Genomic DNA, 19615 nt, shown 5'->3' with positions numbered 1-19615 from the left:
CACCTGCATGCATGGTATATATGTATGAGTGAAGAGTTATTTAATGCTCCGAGTACATGAAAGAGCTCCAGCCACTCAGTGGATAGTGGAAATCTATGTGGGTCCTCATTTCTGGTAGCAATTATCTTGAGAGCTGACCCATGTATGCAGCCCTGACTCAACTTGGAATAGTTAATGTTGATTAACAGAAACAGGTTGACCCCACTAATTCTTTTTTTTCTTTTTTCTTTTTCTTTTCTTTTTTTTTTTTTTTATCGGAGCTGGGGACCGAACCCAGGACCTTGTGCTTGCTAGACAAGTGCTCTACTACTGAGCTAAATCCCCAACCCGGCCCCACTAATTCTTGCATAAATCATTCAACCAAACAAGGATATGCATAGTTTTCTTATCAATATATGGAAAAATTGGTAGTAATAAAAATTTTCCTTTTGAGGACATTTGAAAATGAAATATTTCATATGCATAATAGGCTTTTTATAGGTATGAATTCTGACATGTTTAGTTTTTTTCTCCATCTTTGATAACTAGGGTATTTATTTTTTTCTCCATCTTTATTAAATTGGGTATATCTTATTTACATTTCAATTGTTATTCCATTTCCTGATTTCCAAGCCAAAATCCCCTTAACCCCTCCACCTCCCCTTGTATATAGGGTAATTCCAGCATTTGGGCTAATAGCCACTTATCAATGACGGCATACCATGTGTGTTTTTCGGTGATTGGGTTACCTCACTCAGAATGATATTTTCCAGTTCCATCCATTTACCTATGAATTTCATAAAGTCATTGTTTTTGATAGCTGACTAGTATTCCATTGTGCAGATATACCACATTTTCTGTATACATTCCTATGAAGAAGGGCATCTGGGTTCTTCCCAGCTTCTGGCTATTATAAATAAGGCTGCTTTGAACATAGTGGAGCATGTGTCTTTGGTATATGTTCAGGCATCAAGAGAGGTATAGCTGGGTCTTCAGGTAGTTCAATGTCCAATTTTCTGAGGAACCTCCAGACTGATTTCCAGAATGGTTGTACCAGTCTGCAATCCCACCAACAATGGAGGAGTGTTCCTCTTTCTCCACATCCTCACCAGCATTTGCTGTCACCTGAGTTTTTGACCTCAGCCATTCTCACTGGTGTGAGGTGAAATCTCAGGGTTGTTTTGATTTGCATTTCCCTTATGACTAAAGATGTTGAACATTTCTTTAGGTGTTTCTCAGCCATTCGGCATTCCTCAGCTGTGAATTCTTTGTTTAGCTCTGAACCCCATTTTTTAATAGGGTTATTTGTCTTCCTGAGGTCTAACTTCTTGAGTTCTTTGTATATTTTGAATATAAGCCCTCTATCTGTTGTAGGATTGATAAAGATCTTTTCCCAATCTTTTGGTTGCCGTTTTGTCCTAACAAGGGAGGCAAAGTTTAGAACTGAGGCTGAAGGAACACCCATTCAGAGCCTGCCCCACATGTGGCCCATACATATACAGCCACCAAACTACATAAGATGGATGAAGCAAAGAAGTGCAGGCTGACAGGAACTGGATGTAGATCTCCCCTGAGAGACACACCCAGAATACAGCAAATACATAGGCGAATGCCATCATTAAACCACAGAACTGAGAACGGGACCCCCGTTGAAGGAATCCTAGAAAGGACTGAAAGAGCTTGAAGGGGATTGAGACCCCATATGAACAACAGTGCCAACCAACCAGAGCTTCCAGGGACTAATCCATGACCCAAAGACTGTACATGGACTGACCCTGGGCTCTAAATGCATAAGTAGCAATGAATAGCCTAGTAAGGGCACCAGTGGAAGAGGAAGCCCTTGGTTCTTCCAAAACTGAAACCCCAGTGAACGGATAGTTGTGTGGAGGGTGGTAATGGGAGGAGGATGGGGAGGGGAACAGTCATATAGAAGGGGGGGTTATAAAAGCAATCTACAGATTCAATGCAATCCCCATCAAAATACCAATCCAATTCTTCAAAGAGTTAGACAGAACAATTTGCAAATTCATCTGGAATAACAAAAAACCCAGGATAGCTAAAACTATCCTCAACAATAAAAGGACTTCAGGGGGAAATCACTATCCCTGAACTCAAGCAGTATTACAGAGCAATAGTGATAAAAACTGCATGGTATTGGTACAGAGACAGACAGATAGACCAATGAAACAGAACTGAAGACCCAGAAATGAACCCACACACCTATGGGCACCTGATTTTTGACAAAGGAGCCAAAACCATTCAATGGAAAAAAGATAGCATTTTCAGCAAGTGGTGCTGGTTCAACTGGAAGTCAATATGTAGAAGAATGCAAATCGATCCATGCTTATCACCCTCTACAAAGCTTAAGTCCAAGTGGATCAAGGACCTCCACATCAAACCAGATACACTCAAACTAATAGAAGAAAAACTAGGGCAGCATCTCGAACACATGGGCACTGGAAAAAATGTCCTGAACAAGACACCATTGGCTTATGCTCTAAGATCAAGAATAGACAAATGGGATCTCATAAAACTGCAAAGCTTCTGTAAGGCAAAGGACACTGTGGTTAGGACAAAATGGCAACCAACAGATTGGGAAAAGATCTTCACCAATCCTACAAGAGATAGAGGCCTTATATCCAAAATATACAAAGAACTCAAGAAGTTAGACCGCAGGGAGACAAATAACCCTATTAAAAAATGGGGTTCAGAGCTAAACAAAGAATTCACAGCTGAGGAATGCCGAATGGCTGAGAAACACCTAAAGAAATGTTCAACATCTTTAGTCATAAGGGAAATGCAAATCAAAACAACCCTGAGATTTCACCTCACACCAGTGAGAATGGCTAAGATCAAAAACTCAGGTGACAGCAAATGCTGGCGAGGATGTGGAGAAAGAGGAACACTCCTCCATTGTTGGTGGGATTGCAGACTGGTACAACCATTCTGGAAATCAGTCTGGAGGTTCCTCAGAAAATTGGATATTGAACTACCTGAGAATCCAGCAATACCTCTCTTGCGCATATACCCAAAAGATGCCCCAACATATAAAAAAGACACGTGCTCCACTATATTCATAGCAGCCTTATTTATAATAAGCAGAAGCTGGATAGAACCCAGATGCCCTTCAACAGAGGAATGGATACAGAAAATGTGGTACATCTACACAATGGAATACTACTCAGCTATCAAAAACAATGCCTTTATGAAATTCATAGGCACATTGTTGGAACTGGAAAATATCATCCTGAGTGAGGTAACCCAATCACAGAAAAACACACATGGTATGCACTCATTGATAAGTGGCTATTAGCCCAAATGTTTGAATTACCCTAGATGCATAGAACACATGAAACTCAATACGGATGATCAAAATGTGAATGCTTCACTCCTTCTTTAAAAGGGGGAACAAGAATACCCTTGGCAGGGAATAGAGAGGCAAAGATTAAAACAGAGACAGAAGAAACACCCATTCAGAGCCTACCCCACATGTGGCACATACATATACAGCCACCCAATTAGACAAGATGATGAAGCAAAGAAGTGCAGGCCGACAGGAGCCAGATGTAGATCTCTCCTGAGAGACACAGCCAGAATACAGCAAATACAGAGGCGAATGCCAGCAGCAAACCACTGAACTGAGAATAGGACCCCTGTTGAAGGAATCAGAGAAAGAACTGCAAGAGCTTGAAGGGGCTCAAGGACCCATATGAACAACAATGCCAAGCAACCAGACTTCCAGGGACTAAGCCACTACCTAAAGACTATACATGGACTGACCCTGGACTCTGACCTCATGGGTAGCAATGAATATTCTAGTAAGATCACCAGTGGAAGGGGAATCCTTGGTCCTGCTAAGACTGAACCCCCAGTGAATGTGATTGTTGGGGGGAGGGCGGCAATGGGGGAGGATGGGGAGGGGAACACCCATAAAGAAAGGGAGCGGGAGGGGTTGGGGGATGTTGGCCCATAAACCGGAAAGGGAATAACACTCGAAATGTAAATAAGAAATACTCAAGTTAATAAGAAAAAAAGAGAGAGGAAGAGGGCTTAATTTTTGGGTGTGAGGGAATAAAAAGGAGAAGAAAGAAGAAAAGAAAGAAAGTAAAATCCTGAATTTATATTTTTATCAAATGTTATCACTTTGGTTTATCATGCTTTGAAGAATGGAAAATGTGTGCTTTCTAAAATGAACTATCAAACTTGCCTGCCTGCCCCGCCCTCAGACTACCTGTTCTGCTTGAGACTCTGCCTCTCCTAGAGTAGCATGGTTTGTAAGGAAGGTACAGATTTTCTGTAATGTGGGAGAAGCTGGCTTCTCTGAATTTACCAATGAAGGTGTAGATGCTGACCTGATACCTTAATGAAATGTGTCTGTAGAGAAAAGGTAGGTGACAGGCAGACCCAGCAGAACTGACTGTGGGGTTTTGCTAGTGAAAGGTGGAGGAGGAGGCAAGAGACCTTTCTCAGGTCTGCCTGTGGGAAGTGAAGCATAGTGCAGCGCGCTAGATTGTTGAAAGTATGTGGACTCATGTTCATTTGTGTGCATGCAAATTTGGGTACACATGCATATACCCATATAATGGGCCTTTTGCATATCTGTGTTCTGATCCAATGATTGAGGGCAGCTGGAAATCTATAATAGAAATTCAGCCCATTGGACCATCTCTGGACGCCGCACCCCCTCCATTCCCACCTCTAAAAAGCGCGAGCTCACCTCAGAAGTGAGAAAAATTTTTGAGAGGAAAGGCATCTTTGTTTCTTCCTAGATACTTTGAAATAAAAAGAATGGAAGTTTTCCATGAAAACAAAAAAAAAAAGAAGAAGAAGGTGAGGGGGAGGGGTTAGGGGGATGTTGGCCCGGAAACCGGGAAAGGGAATAACACTCGAAATGTAAATAAGAAATTCTAAGTTAATAAAAAAATTAATAAAAAAAAGATGGGGGGGTTATGGGGATGTTGGCCCGGAGACTGGGAAAGAGAATAACAATCAAAATGTAAATAAGAAATACCCAAGTTAATAGAGATAAAAAACAACAACAACAACATGACACAGCACTGCATTCAGTCTTAAACTGCGTTTCTTGCTTTTAGCTAAGATAGCATGGACATTGAACTCTTGGGAAAACTGTGAAATATAGGGCTACACTAAATTTCATATATCAGATAGAAGAAAATGATAATATGTCAGATAAAATTGAAAACGACATGTATATTGTTATGAAAAAGCAGGATAGAGAAAGCTTAGGTTCCATTACATATACAGTTATGATGAGCCAGCAAATAGAATTTATGTATTAGTGATATAGATAACAATGTTAAGTTTTAATATCACGGCATTTGTATGTTCTCATGTGCATGTTTTAATGAATAGAATCCTGTAATACTTGATATGTTACTTACCCCGTTGCATATCAATAATATTGTGTGCTTTTCCTTGTTTTGCAGATAGGGTCTGACTCTTCTGGCCTGGTATATTTTATGTATTCCAGGCTGGTTTTAAACTCACAAAGATCTATCTGACTCTGTTTTCAGAGTCCTGGAATCTAAGGCATGTAAACTAGCCTGGATGATATACATTTTTAAAATATCACTGTAACTTCTAAATTGTATGTTATTTAAAATAATTTGTTTAGAATTTCATTCAAAGGCTGGAGATATGGCTCAGAGGTTAAGAGCATTGTCTGTTCTTCCAGAGGTTTTGAGTTCAATTCCCAGCAACCACTAGGTGGCTCACAACCATCTATAATCAAATCTGGTGCCCTCTTCTGGCCTGCAGGAATACATGCAGGCAGAAAGCTGTATGATGTATATGTAATAAATAAAGAGATGTTAAAAAAGAAATAAAAGTATAAAAATTTTCATTCATAATATTTTTAAACTATTGACATTCAACTCTAAATCTTGTCTTATCTTCCCAGCACTCTTCCTATACTGGTCCTTCTCTATTTTTAAATTTTAAATAATTTCAAATCCGGTCTCTGTTATCCTCATACTTTTGAGTATGTGTTCATACACAGGAACATGTTGAGCCACATAGAATCTACACCTCTGAAGAAAACAAACTTTTTTCTCACTGAAACAATCAGCTCTTCACAGTTCTTCAGATAGGGGTGAGTGCTCATAAAGTGCTTCCCACATCATTTTAGCATGTTCGCTGGCTGGAAATAATATGAACAATCATAGCTGCTGTTAGGTTACATGAAGAATGGTCCGTTCAGATTCAGAAGCCACTGTTTCACTGTGGTTGTGTCTCTTTGATTGTTCTCCCTGACCTCTGGCTTCTGTAGTCTTTCCATCCCCTTTTCAGTCATGATATCCAAGCATTGGGGAGGATGTAATAGAGATGTTCCAAGTGTGGCTGATCACTCCTCAATCTTGTATTCCCACTACTTTTACACTTGTGATTTTCTGCATCAATTGCCATGGAATGACTGAATAGAGTTCCTTCTCTGCTAATGTCTGGGAGCTGCCTAAACCTATGGATAGAGATACATGTATATTGAAAAGAATTGAAGAAGGTGTTCATTTCTCCAGAATACTAATAGGTTCACCCTTGGGGCCTCTGAGCTACATTCTCTTGGTTTCTTGGCCACATTTTCAATACTAAGAATGTTTTTTCTCTTGTGTAATTGGCTTTAAGTGTAATCTTACTTCCATAATATCCATGCCACAATTGTACCTATGGATATATCATGCATGCTTTTCATCTTTTAAGTTCTGACTTTTCCCATAAGGGTAAGATGTTTCATGCATGCCAAGGACCAGCCTGAGCTTTGAGAGGTTCATGAGAGACAGGTGTTTGGGAGCCAGTCAAACTCTGGGTCCAAGCTTGTGGCCTATATTCTGCTCTGATGGCTTTCCAAAATTTATCTGTGTGTTTTGCTCTACCCTTTTTCTTGTTATTCTAAAATCTCTGAGGTTGAGACATCTAGCTCTCAACTCAAGAGAGGCAGAGAGGACTGAGACCAGCAAACTCCATGACAGGCTTCAAATTGGCAGGTCAGGAAGCTAGGCCTAAATTTTTGTATTCCAGAACTGGAAAAACACCAGGTCTCAGGCAGCCAATCAGAAACTGCCTTACCATCAGTTGGGATAAGGAATTCAAGGTACATACCTAAACATAATAAAAACAATATACAGCAAACCAACAACCAGTATCAAGTTAGACAGAGAGATACTTGAAGCAATCCCACTAAATTCAGGGTTAAGAAAAGACTACCCTTCTCTCCATATCTATTCAATATAGTACACAAAGTTCTAGGTAGAGCAATAAGACAAGAAAAGGAGAAAAACAGGATAAAATTGGCAAAGAACAAGTCAAACTATCACTATTATCAGATGATATAATAGTATACATAAGCAACCCCAAAAATTCTACCAGAGAACTTCTATAGCTGATAAACAACTTGACCAAAGTGGCCGGATATAAAATTAACTCAAACAAATCAGTAGCCTTCCTATATACAAATGATAAACAGGCTGAGAAAGACAGTGGGGAGACAACATGCTTCACAATAGCCACAAGTAATATAAAATATCTTGTGGTAATATTAAGTAAACAAATGAAAGAGTTGTATGACAAGAAGCTCAAGCATGTCAAGAAAGAAATCAAAGAACACCTCAGAAAATGGAGAGATCTCCCATGTTCATGGGGTGGTAGGAGTAACATAGTAAAATGAGCCACCCTAGGGAAGTCCCACACCCGCGGATCCCGGCCCGCGGTGGCTCTCTGCTCCCGGGCCCCATGGGAGAGGGACCTCACCGCCTGGTCGGGTGGGCGCTCCTGGTGCTGTGGAGTGGAGGGGACCGCCGGCGCTGCCCACCCCTGCCCGCATCCCTGGCCCAAGAGGCAACTGTGTGGGGCCTCTGGGTTCCCGTGGGGGAGGGCCCAGGGGCGGCGGGACCCCTGCGCCTGGGACACCGCCGGAACCTGGGGGAGGCGGACCGGATGGACAGTTCTCTGCGCCTGGGTCCCGTGGGGGGGAGGGCTGGACCTTCGGAGGGGCGGACGCGCCTGGGAGGCCGGGGGAGACTGCACTCTGTGCACGTCCAGGCGCCTGGGGAGGGCGCCGGACGCCATCTGGGACCCTGGTGCACGGAGGCTCCCGGAGATAGCGGCGCGGATCTTCCCGGTTGCTGCCGCCGCGGAGAGGACTTAGGCAGTACCCCACGAGCAAACTTGAGCCTTGGAGCCGCAGGTGGGACCAACTTTTCCCCTGCAAGAGGCCTGCCTGGAGAACTCAGGACACACAGAGGCGGAATTCCTCTGGGACCGGGCACTTCCTGTGTTTACCGGAAGTCCCGCACCCGCGGACCCCGGCCCGCGGCAGCTCTCTGCTCCCAAACCCCGTGGGAGAGAGACCTCACCGCCTGATCAGGTGGGCACTCCTGAGGCTGCAGAGTGGAGGAGACCACCAACACTGCCCACCCCTGCCCACATCCCTGGCCCAAGAGGCAACTGTATAAGGCCTCTGGGTTCCCGTAGGGGAGGGCCCAGGAGCGGCAGGACCCCTGCCTGAGACACCGCCGGAACCTGAAGGAAGCAGACCGGATGGACAGTTCTCTGCACCCAGATCCCGTGGGAGGGAGAGCTAGGCCTTCAGAGAGGCGGACACGCCTGGGGGGCCGGAGGAGACTGCAATCTGTGCACATCCGGACGCCGGAGGAGAGCACCAGGCGTCATCTGGAACCCTGGTGCACGGAGGCTCCCGGAGGGAGCGGAGCGGATCTTCCCGGTTGCTGCCGCCGCGGAGAGGACTTGGGCAGTGCCCCACGAGCAGGCTTGGGCCTTGGAGCCACGGGTGGGACCAACTTTTCCCCTGCGAGAAGCCTACCTGGTGAACTCAATACACAGGCCCACAGGAACAGCTGAAGACCTGTAGAGAGGAAAAACTACACGCCCGAAAGCAGAACACTCTGTCCCCATAACTGGCTGAAAGAAATCAGGAAAACAGGTCTACAGCACTCCTGACACACAGGCTTATAGGACAGTCTAGCCACGGTCAGAAATAGCAGAACAAAGTAACACTAGAGATAATCTGATGGCGAGAGGCAAGCGCAGGAACCCAAGCAACAGAGACCAAGACTACATGGCATCATCGGAGCCCAATTCTCCCACCAAAGCAAACACGGAATATCCAAACACACCAGAAAAGCAAGATCTTGTTTCAAAATCATATTTGATCATGATGCTGGAGGACTTCAAGAAAGACATAAAGAACTCCCTTAGAGAACAAGTAGAAGCCTACAGAGAGGAATCGCAAAAATCCCTGAAAGAATTCCAGGAAAACACAACCAAACAGTTGAAGGAATTAAAAATGGAAATAGAAGCAATCAAGAAAGAACACATGGAAACAACCCTGGACATAGAAAATCAAAAGAAAAGACAAGGAGCTGTAGATACAAGCTTCACCAACAGAATACAAGAGATGGAAGAGAGAATCTCGGGAGCAGAAGATTCCATAGAAATCATTGACTCAACTGTCAAAGATAATGTAAAGCAGAAAAAGCTACTGGTCCAAAACATACAGGAAATCCAGGACTCAATGAGAAGATCAAACCTAAGGATAATAGGTATAGAAGAGAGTGAAGACTCCCAGCTCAAAGGACCAGTAAATATCTTCAACAAAATCATAGAAGAAAACTTCCCTTACCTAAAAAAAGAGATACCCATAGGCATACAAGAAGCCTACAGAACTCCAAATAGATTGGACCAGAAAAGAAACACCTCCCGTCACATAATAGTCAAAACACCAAACACACAAAATAAAGAAAGAATATTAAAAGCAGTAAGGGAAAAAGGTCAAGTAACATATAAAGGCAGACCTATCAGAATCACACCAGACTTTTCGCCAGAAACTATGAAGGCCAGAAGATCCTGGAAAGATGTCATACAGACCCTAAGAGAACACAAATGCCAGCCCAGGTTACTGTATCCTGCAAAACTCTCAATTAACATAGATGGAGAAACCAAGATATTCCATGACAAAACCAAATTTATACAATATCTTTCTACAAATCCAGCACTACAAAGGATAATAAAGGGTAAAGCCCAACATAAGGAGGCAAGCTATACCCTAGAAGAAGCAAGAAACTAATCATCTTGGCAACAAAACAAAGAGAAGAAAAGCACACAAACATAACCTCACATCCAAATATGAATATAACAGGAAGCAATAATCACTATTCCTTAATATCTCTCAACATCAATGGCCTCAACTCCCCAATAAAAAGACATAGATTAACAAACTGAATACGCAATGAGGACCCTGCATTCTGCTGCCTACAGGAAACACACCTCAGAGACAAAGACAGACACTACCTCAGAGTGAAAGGCTGGAAAACAACTTTCCAAGCAAATGGTCAGAAGAAGCAAGCTGGAGTAGCCATTCTAATATCAAATAAAATCAATTTTCAATTAAAAGTCATCAAAAAAGATAAGGAAGGACACTTCATATTCATCAAAGGAAAAATCCACCAAGATGAACTCTCAATCCTCATCTTCGATTGGTTTATACACACGTGTGCAATTTCTAGGCTTGAAAGTAAAATGATGCTATCTGGTGCTGGATAGAGGAGCCTTATTTTTTATTATGGCAGCTTGCTATTTTTGTAACATGGTGATTTGGTTGAACACAATAAAGTACAGTAGTAACTGATCTCCCCCTCTTCCTGGATGAGTGAGGAGATGATTAAATGTTGATGTCAGCATCCATGAGCATATTCAGATGAGCTTCTGCTTCTGTTGAAAAGGATGCTGTGTTTGATTGTGGTCCGAAGCTTTGAAGCACTACTTGGCATCTCCTTCCTTGGAGGTCTCACTGTTTAAACATAACAGATTTGATAGATTGTTGGTAAGGTGAGGTCCAGCTTGTCTCCCCTAGGTCATCTTCATGTGAATCCGGTGGTTATACGGTTTTGTTCTAGGGATATTTCATTTTTTTAATAATGGTTTTAGCTGACATTCATGGAGAGAATGAATCCTTAGAACTGTGCCACTAGTGAAAAGAAATCCTGTCTAGAGTATGTTTCTTTACAAAGCTGTGTCACACCACCATTTGGGCCCTCTGCTGGAAAAGTAGAATCAAGTCTCAAATAATGCCTTTTAAATTGTATCCTCTAGTATTATAGATGTAGGACAGTACTGTATCATACCTCTGTGGATGTAAAATAGCTTGTACCTGCTTTATGATACGTAGTAGTGACCGTGCTTTATCAGAGCTGTTTTTAATGATTTTGCTCAGAATGTTCTCTTTCCAGATGATGATTGAGAAGCTAATTTAAAAAAAAAATGGTGCCAGGTACCACAAGAGTAACAGAAGTGTGCTGTTTTCTCGGGTTTTGTTTTTTTACTTTTTTTTTTAATGGAGTGTGTTGGATGTCTCTACAGTTTTGTTCAGATGACTGCAAAACCTGGAAAAGCGGTTGCTGCTGTTGATGCATAACACACTGCTATTATTGGTCTTTTTATATAAATATAAATATATATATATACAGATATATAATTTGAATTTTTTGAAACTTTAGCTGTGCTGTCAACTTTGGAAAAAATATCCCCGTTTACTGTGTTGAGTTGGCACTGTACAGAAATTAACAGCCATATTGGTCTAGAAATGTTGAACTTAAGTTTTTTCCATTTGTACAGGGGTAACACACTGTATTAAATATGTAAGGTCTTATCTACGTGGGTTTGATTACAAAAACTAATAAAGTATTCTCTAAATTAAAAAAAAAAAAGAAAACTTCCCTAACCTAAAAAAAGAGATACCCATAGGCATACAAGAAGCCTACAGAACTCCAAATACTCCAAATAGATTGGACCAGAAAAGAAACACCTCCCGTCACATAATTGTCAAAACACCAAACGCACAAAATAAAGAAAGAATATTAAAAGCAGTAAGGGAAAAAGGTCAAGTAACATATAAAGGCAGACCTATCAGAATCACACCAGACTTTTCGCCAGAAACTATGAAGGCCAGAAGATCCTGGACAGATGTCATACAGACCCTAAGAGAACACAAATGCCAGCCCAGGTTACTGTATCCTGCAAAACTCTCAATTAACATAGATGGAGAAACCAAGATATTCCATGACAAAACCAAATTTACACAATATCTTTCTACAAATCCAGCACTACAAAGGATAATAAAGGGTAAAGCCCAACATAAGGAGGCAAGCTATACCCTAGAAGAAGCAAGAAACTAACCGTCTTGGCAACAAAACAAAGAGAATGAAAGCACACAAACATAACCTCACATCCAAATATGAATATAACAGGAAGCAATAATCACTATTCCTTAATATCTCTCAACATCAATGGCCTCAACTCCCCAATAAAAAGACATAGATTAACAAACTGGATACGCAATGAGGACCCTGCATTCTGCTGCCTACAGGAAACACACCTCAGAGACAAAGACAGACACTACCTCAGAGTGAAAGGCTGGAAAACAACTTTCCAAGCAAATGGTCAGAAGAAGCAAGCTGGAGTAGCCATTCTAATATCAAATAAAATCAATTTTCAATTAAAAGTCATCAAAAAAGATAAGGAAGGACACTTCATATTCATCAAAGGAAAAATCCACCAAGATGAACTCTCAATCCTCATCTTCGATTGGTTTATACACACGTGTGCAATTTCTAGGCTTGAAAGTAAAATGATGCTATCTGGTGCTGGATAGAGGAGCCTTATTTTTTATTATGGCAGCTTGCTATTTTTGTAACATGGTGATTTGGTTGAACACAATAAAGTACAGTAGTAACTGATCTCCCCCTCTTCCTGGATGAGTGAGGAGATGATTAAATGTTGATGTCAGCATCCATGAGCATATTCAGATGAGCTTCTGCTTCTGTTGAAAAGGATGCTGTGTTTGATTGTGGTCCGAAGCTTTGAAGCACTACTTGGCATCTCCTTCCTTGGAGGTCTCACTGTTTAAACATAACAGATTTGATAGATTGTTGGTAAGGTGAGGTCCAGCTTGTCTCCCCTAGGTCATCTTCATGTGAATCCGGTGGTTATACGGTTTTGTTCTAGGGATATTTCATTTTTTTAATAATGGTTTTAGCTGACATTCATGGAGAGAATGAATCCTTAGAACTGTGCCACTAGTGAAAAGAAATCCTGTCTAGAGTATGTTTCTTTACAAAGCTGTGTCACACCACCATTTGGGCCCTCTGCTGGAAAAGTAGAATCAAGTCTCAAATAATGCCTTTTAAATTGTATCCTCTAGTATTATAGATGTAGGACAGTACTGTATCATACCTCTGTGGATGTAAAATAGCTTGTACCTGCTTTATGATACGTAGTAGTGACCGTGCTTTATCAGAGCTGTTTTTAATGATTTTGCTCAGAATGTTCTCTTTCCAGATGATGATTGAGAAGCTAATTTAAAAAAAAAAAATGGTGCCAGGTACCACAAGAGTAACAGAAGTGTGCTGTTTTCTCGGGTTTTGTTTTTTTACTTTTTTTTTTAATGGAGTGTGTTGGATGTCTCTACAGTTTTGTTCAGATGACTGCAAAACCTGCAAAAGCGGTTGCTGCTGTTGATGCATAACACACTGCTATTATTGGTCTTTTTATATAAATATAAATATATATATATACAGATATATAATTTGAATTTTTTGAAACTTTAGCTGTGCTGTCAACTTTGGAAAAAATATCCCTGTTTACTGTGTTGAGTTGGCACTGTACAGAAATTAACAGCCATATTGGTCTAGAAATGTTGAACTTAAGTTTTTTCCATTTGTACAGGGGTAACACACTGTATTAAATATGTAAGGTCTTATCTACGTGGGTTTGATTACAAAAACTAATAAAGTATTCTCTAAATTAAAAAAAAAAAAAAAGAAAACTTCCCTAACCTAAAAAAAGAGATACCCATAGGCATACAAGAAGCCTACAGAACTCCAAATACTCCAAATAGATTGGACCAGAAAAGAAACACCTCCCGTCACATAATTGTCAAAACACCAAACGCACAAAATAAAGAAAGAATATTAAAAGCAGTAAGGGAAAAAGGTCAAGTAACATATAAAGGCAGACCTATCAGAATCACACCAGACTTTTCGCCAGAAACTATGAAGGCCAGAAGATCCTGGACAGATGTCATACAGACCCTAAGAGAACACAAATGCCAGCCCAGGTTACTGTATCCTGCAAAACTCTCAATTAACATAGATGGAGAAACCAAGATATTCCATGACAAAACCAAATTTACACAATATCTTTCTACAAATCCAGCACTACAAAGGATAATAAAGGGTAAAGCCCAACATAAGGAGGCAAGCTATACCCTAGAAGAAGCAAGAAACTAACCATCTTGGCAACAAAACAAAGAGAATGAAAGCACACAAACATAACCTCACATCCAAATATGAATATAACAGGAAGCAATAATCACTATTCCTTAATATCTCTCAACATCAATGGCCTCAACTCCCCAATAAAAAGACATAGATTAACAAACTGGATACGCAATGAGGACCCTGCATTCTACTGCCTACAGGAAACACACCTCAGAGACAAAGACAGACACTACCTCAGAGTGAAAGGCTGGAAAACAACTTTCCAAGCAAATGGTCAGAAGAAGCAAGCTGGAGTAGCCATTCTAATATCAAATAAAATCAATTTTCAATTAAAAGTCATCAAAAAAGATAAGGAAGGACACTTCATATTCATCAAAGGAAAAATCCACCAAGATGAACTCTCAATCCTCATCTTCGATTGGTTTATACACACGTGTGCAATTTCTAGGCTTGAAAGTAAAATGATGCTATCTGGTGCTGGATAGAGGAGCCTTATTTTTTATTATGGCAGCTTGCTATTTTTGTAACATGGTGATTTGGTTGAACACAATAAAGTACAGTAGTAACTGATCTCCCCCTCTTCCTGGATGAGTGAGGAGATGATTAAATGTTGATGTCAGCATCCATGAGCATATTCAGATGAGCTTCTGCTTCTGTTGAAAAGGATGCTGTGTTTGATTGTGGTCCGAAGCTTTGAAGCACTACTTGGCATCTCCTTCCTTGGAGGTCTCACTGTTTAAACATAACAGATTTGATAGATTGTTGGTAAGGTGAGGTCCAGCTTGTCTCCCCTAGGTCATCTTCATGTGAATCCGGTGGTTATACGGTTTTGTTCTAGGGATATTTCATTTTTTTAATAACGGTTTTAGCTGACATTCATGGAGAGAATGAATCCTTAGAAGTGTGCCACTAGTGAAAGGAAATCCTGTCTAGAGTATGTTTCTTTACAAAGCTGTGTCACACCATCCTTTGGTCCCTCTGCTGGAAAAGTAGAATCAAGTCTCAAATAATGCCTTTTAAATTGTATCCTCTAGTATTATAGATGTAGGACAGTACTGTATCATACCTCTGTGGATGTAAAATAGCTTGTACCTGCTTTATGATACGTAGTAGTGATCGTGCTTTATCAGAGCTGTTTTTAATGATGTTGCTCAGAATGTTTTCTTTCCAGATGATGATTGAGAAGCTAATTTAAAAAAAATGGTGCCAGGTACCACAAGAGTAACAGAACTGTGCTGTTTTCTCGGGTTTTGTTTTTTTTACTTTTTTTTTTTAATGGAGTGTGCTGGATGTCTCTACAGTTTTGTTCAGATGACTGCAGAAACTGGAAAAGCTGTTGCTGCTGTTGAGGCATAACACACTGCTATTATTGGTCTTTTTATATAAATATAAATATATATATACAGATATATAATTTGAAATTTTTGAAACTTTACCTGTGCTGTCAACCTTCGAAAAAAGTATCCCTGTTTACTGTGTTGAGTTGGCACTGTACAGAAATTAACAGCCATATTGGTCTAGAAATGTTGAACTTAAGTTTTTTCCATTTGTACAGGGGTAACACACTGTATTAAATATGTAAGGTCTTATATACGTGGGTTTTATTGCAAAAACTAATAAAGTATTCTCTAAATTAAAAAAAAAGAAACCACAAAAAAAAATGAGCCACCCTAACAAAATCAACTACAATCATTACAATCTGCTTCAGAATTCCAACATAATATTTCACATATATAGAAAGAGCAATTCTCAATTTAATATGGGAAAAAAACCAGGATAGCCCAAACAAGAACAAATGGAGGAGTCATCCTCCCTGACCTCAAGCTGTGCTACAGAGTAATAGTGATAAAATCTGCATGATATTGGTACAGAAACAGACATGGTGATCAATGGAATAGAATTGAATACCCAGAAATAAACTCACACACTTATGGACACTTGATTTTTGACAAAAAAGCTAAAAATATACAATGAAAAAGAGAAAGTATCTTGAATAAATGGTGCTGGTCTAACTGGTAGTCTGTATGAAGAAAAATGAAAATAGATCCATATTTGTTACCTTGCACAAAGCTTAAGTCCAAGTGGATCAAGGACTTCAACATAAAACCAGATACACTGAATCTAATAGAAAAAAACAGTAGGATAGGACCTCAAACTAATTGCCATAGGGTGAGGTTGGGGGTGGAAATTTCCTTAATAAAACAACAATGGCACAGGCTCTAAGATAAAAAATTTATAAATAGGACCTCATAAGAAAGAAAAACTTCTGTAAGGCAAAGGGCATAGTCAAAAGGAGAGATTGGCAGCCTACAGACTGGGAAAAATCTTCACACCCTACATCTGATGGAGGGTTAATATCCAGAATTCAAGAACCTAACCTCAAAAATAAAAAGAAAAGAAAACAGAAAATACCTAATCAAAAAAATGGGGTAGACCAGAGGTCCCGAGTTCAACTCCCAGCAACCATCTGTAATTGGATCTGATGCCTTCTTCTGGTATGTTTGAGGACAGCTACAGTGTACTCATATACATAAAATAAATAAGCCTTTTTTAAAATGGGGTATAGAGTTGAGCAGAATTCATAACAGAGAAAATTTGAATGGATGGAAACCACTTAAAGAATTGTTCGAAGTCTTTAGTCATCAGGCAAATGCAAATCAAAATGACTGTGAGATTCCACCTTACACAAATCAGAATGCCTAAGATCAAAAGCTGAGGTAATAGCACATGTTTGCGAGGAGGTTGAGAAAGAGGAACAGTCCTCCATTACTGGTGGTATTGCAAACTGGTACAACCACTCTAGAAATCAATCTGGAGGTTTTTCAGAAAATTGAAAATAGATCTACCTAAAGACCCACTTATACTACTCTTGGGCATATAACCAAAAGATGCCCCACCATACTACACAGTTACATGCTTGACAATGTTTATAATGGCCTTATCTGTGATAGCCAGATGTTCCATAATGGAAGAATGGATACAGAAATGTGATTCATTTACGCAAAGGAATATTATTTAGCTATTAATAATGAGGCCATCATAACTTTTGCAGGCAAAATATCATCCTGAGTGAGGTAATTTAGACTCAAAAGGACATGCATAGTATATACTCACTAATATGTGGATATTATCCTTATAAGTATAGCATATTTAGGATACAATCCACAGGATTCAAGAAGGTTAACAAGCAAAGGGACCCAAGTGAGGAAGGATGCTTCAATCCCACCTGGGTGGGAGAAGAAAAAAACTATCATGAGAGGCAGAGGGAGGGAGGGACCAGAGTGGGAGACTGAAGAGGGGAAAAGGGGAACATGATAAGGTATGGTGGGTAGAGACAGGAAGAAGCCGTGAGAGCCAGCAGAATACATGAAAATATGCAAGCTTGGGGGGCACCCTCTAGAAAGGTACCAGAGACCTGGGAGGTGAGAGACTCTCAGGACAGAAAGGGAGGAACCTTACACAAAATGTCCAACAGTGGGAAGAGGGAACTTGTAGTGTCCACTTCCAGTAGAAGGACAAAACATCAAGTGGAGGGATGGGTAGCCATCCCACAGTCAAAAACTCTAACCCAGAGTTGTTCTTCTCTAGAAGAACTGTAAAGACAAAAATGGAGAAGAGACGGAGTGAAAGGTAGTCCAGTAACCCTCTCCAAACTTGGGATCCATCTAAAGGGGAGGCTCCAAGGTCTCATACTATTACTGATGCTATGGTGTGCTTAGAGAAATGAGCCTAGCATGACTGTCCTCCAAGAAGCCCAACAAGCAGCTAATTAAGACAGATGCAGAGACTTCCACTCAACCATTGGAATGAAATAGGGACCCCTGTGATTGAATTAGAGAGAGGCTGGAAAAGGCTGAGGAAGAGGACCACCCCATAAGAACACCAGCAGTCTAAATTTATCTGGACTCCTGAGATTTCAAAGACACTAAGCCACCAACCAGGCAGTATACATGAGCAGTTCCAAGCCTCTGACACATATACACCAGAGGTCTGCCTGGCCTGTCTGGCCTCCATGGGAGATGTGCCTAACCCACAAGGTTTTTAACATCCCAAGGAATAGGGAGGACTAGTGGGGTTGGGGCACATACTGTTGGAGATGGGGTGAGGAGGAGGAATGGGATGAGGAAGTGTTGGAGGGCAAAGTCACCATGATGGAAAAGATAGGGTCTATGCAAGGATTGCTTGGCTATACCTGTTGCTTAATGTCAGATCTGCCAACAGAAGAGACCAAGACTGAGCCACAGATATGGCATCATTACACAAGGTGACCTGGCAGTAACCTGGTTGTACATTGACTGCATTGGATCATTTCTTCTCTAGAAAGGACAATGCTTTGTCATTACTTTAGTAGGTAATTTTCTAGCTATAGATTTATCTCTCTTGAATGTAATGCTTCTTCTGAAATCACAATCTTACAGAATGTCTTATATGGAATTTCAGAATGTTTGTTGACCACCATGGCATTCTACACAATACTGTATCACAACAACAAACTTACTTCACAGTCAGAGAAGTGTGACAATGGATCCACAATGGAGATTACACATTTCATGTCTGAGGTGCAGGGGATCCTTTGGGAAATTTCTAGGTGCTACCCAGTTTTGATTAAAGTAAAGTGGAAAATACAACAGGCTCATCCACACAGGATGACAAAGGGCACAGACACATCAGAAATACAAAAATACGGTGTCACTCCTCCATGGAAAGGGTTGGAATTTACTAAGGTGCTAGTAGAGGGTGGAAGAACTACAAAATCAGTAGTAGAGGAAGGATGTTGTAAATGAGCTAAAGCCACATAACCCATTGTGGGAAAAGAGCATTCTGTCATGAGTGTGTTGTTTTGTTAAGAATGCATTTATGCATTTTTCTGTTTTCTTTCCTTAATTTCTTTATCAGGTGATTTAAGATCAATATAGAGAGCAACAACGGCAATCATATTTAAGTTCAACATAACAAAAGAATATTCCTTGACAGAAATTGCCACCTATTCTTAATTTATAATGACTTTGCAGTTGTCTGTGTCTTCTCGTGAGTACTGGGATACTATATGACTTGAACCTGTGCAGGTCTTATGAAATGCTGCAAAATTTGCTTTGAGTACATATCAGTCCTTTTCAATCTTGGTGATATTGTTTCTTTGAACTCAGCCATGACTTCTGCCACTTATACTCATTGACCTGCTTTTCCATATAGACCTCTGAGTCTTGAGTGGTATTGGTGCTATACAAACTGGTAGTAAGTAGAAATTCCTGAAGAAAAACCTTACTTTTGTCTTCAATATGGAAAAGTTGAACTGGTCCCTAACTACTAGCTTTACCTCTATTGAT

The sequence above is a fragment of the Rattus norvegicus genome, chromosome 1, assembly GCF_021556685.1.
Source record: "Rattus norvegicus strain SHRSP/BbbUtx chromosome 1, alternate assembly SHRSP_T2T, whole genome shotgun sequence".
In the NCBI taxonomy this organism is placed as follows: domain Eukaryota; kingdom Metazoa; phylum Chordata; class Mammalia; order Rodentia; family Muridae; genus Rattus; species Rattus norvegicus.
Note: the sequence above shows the minus strand (reverse complement) of the source record.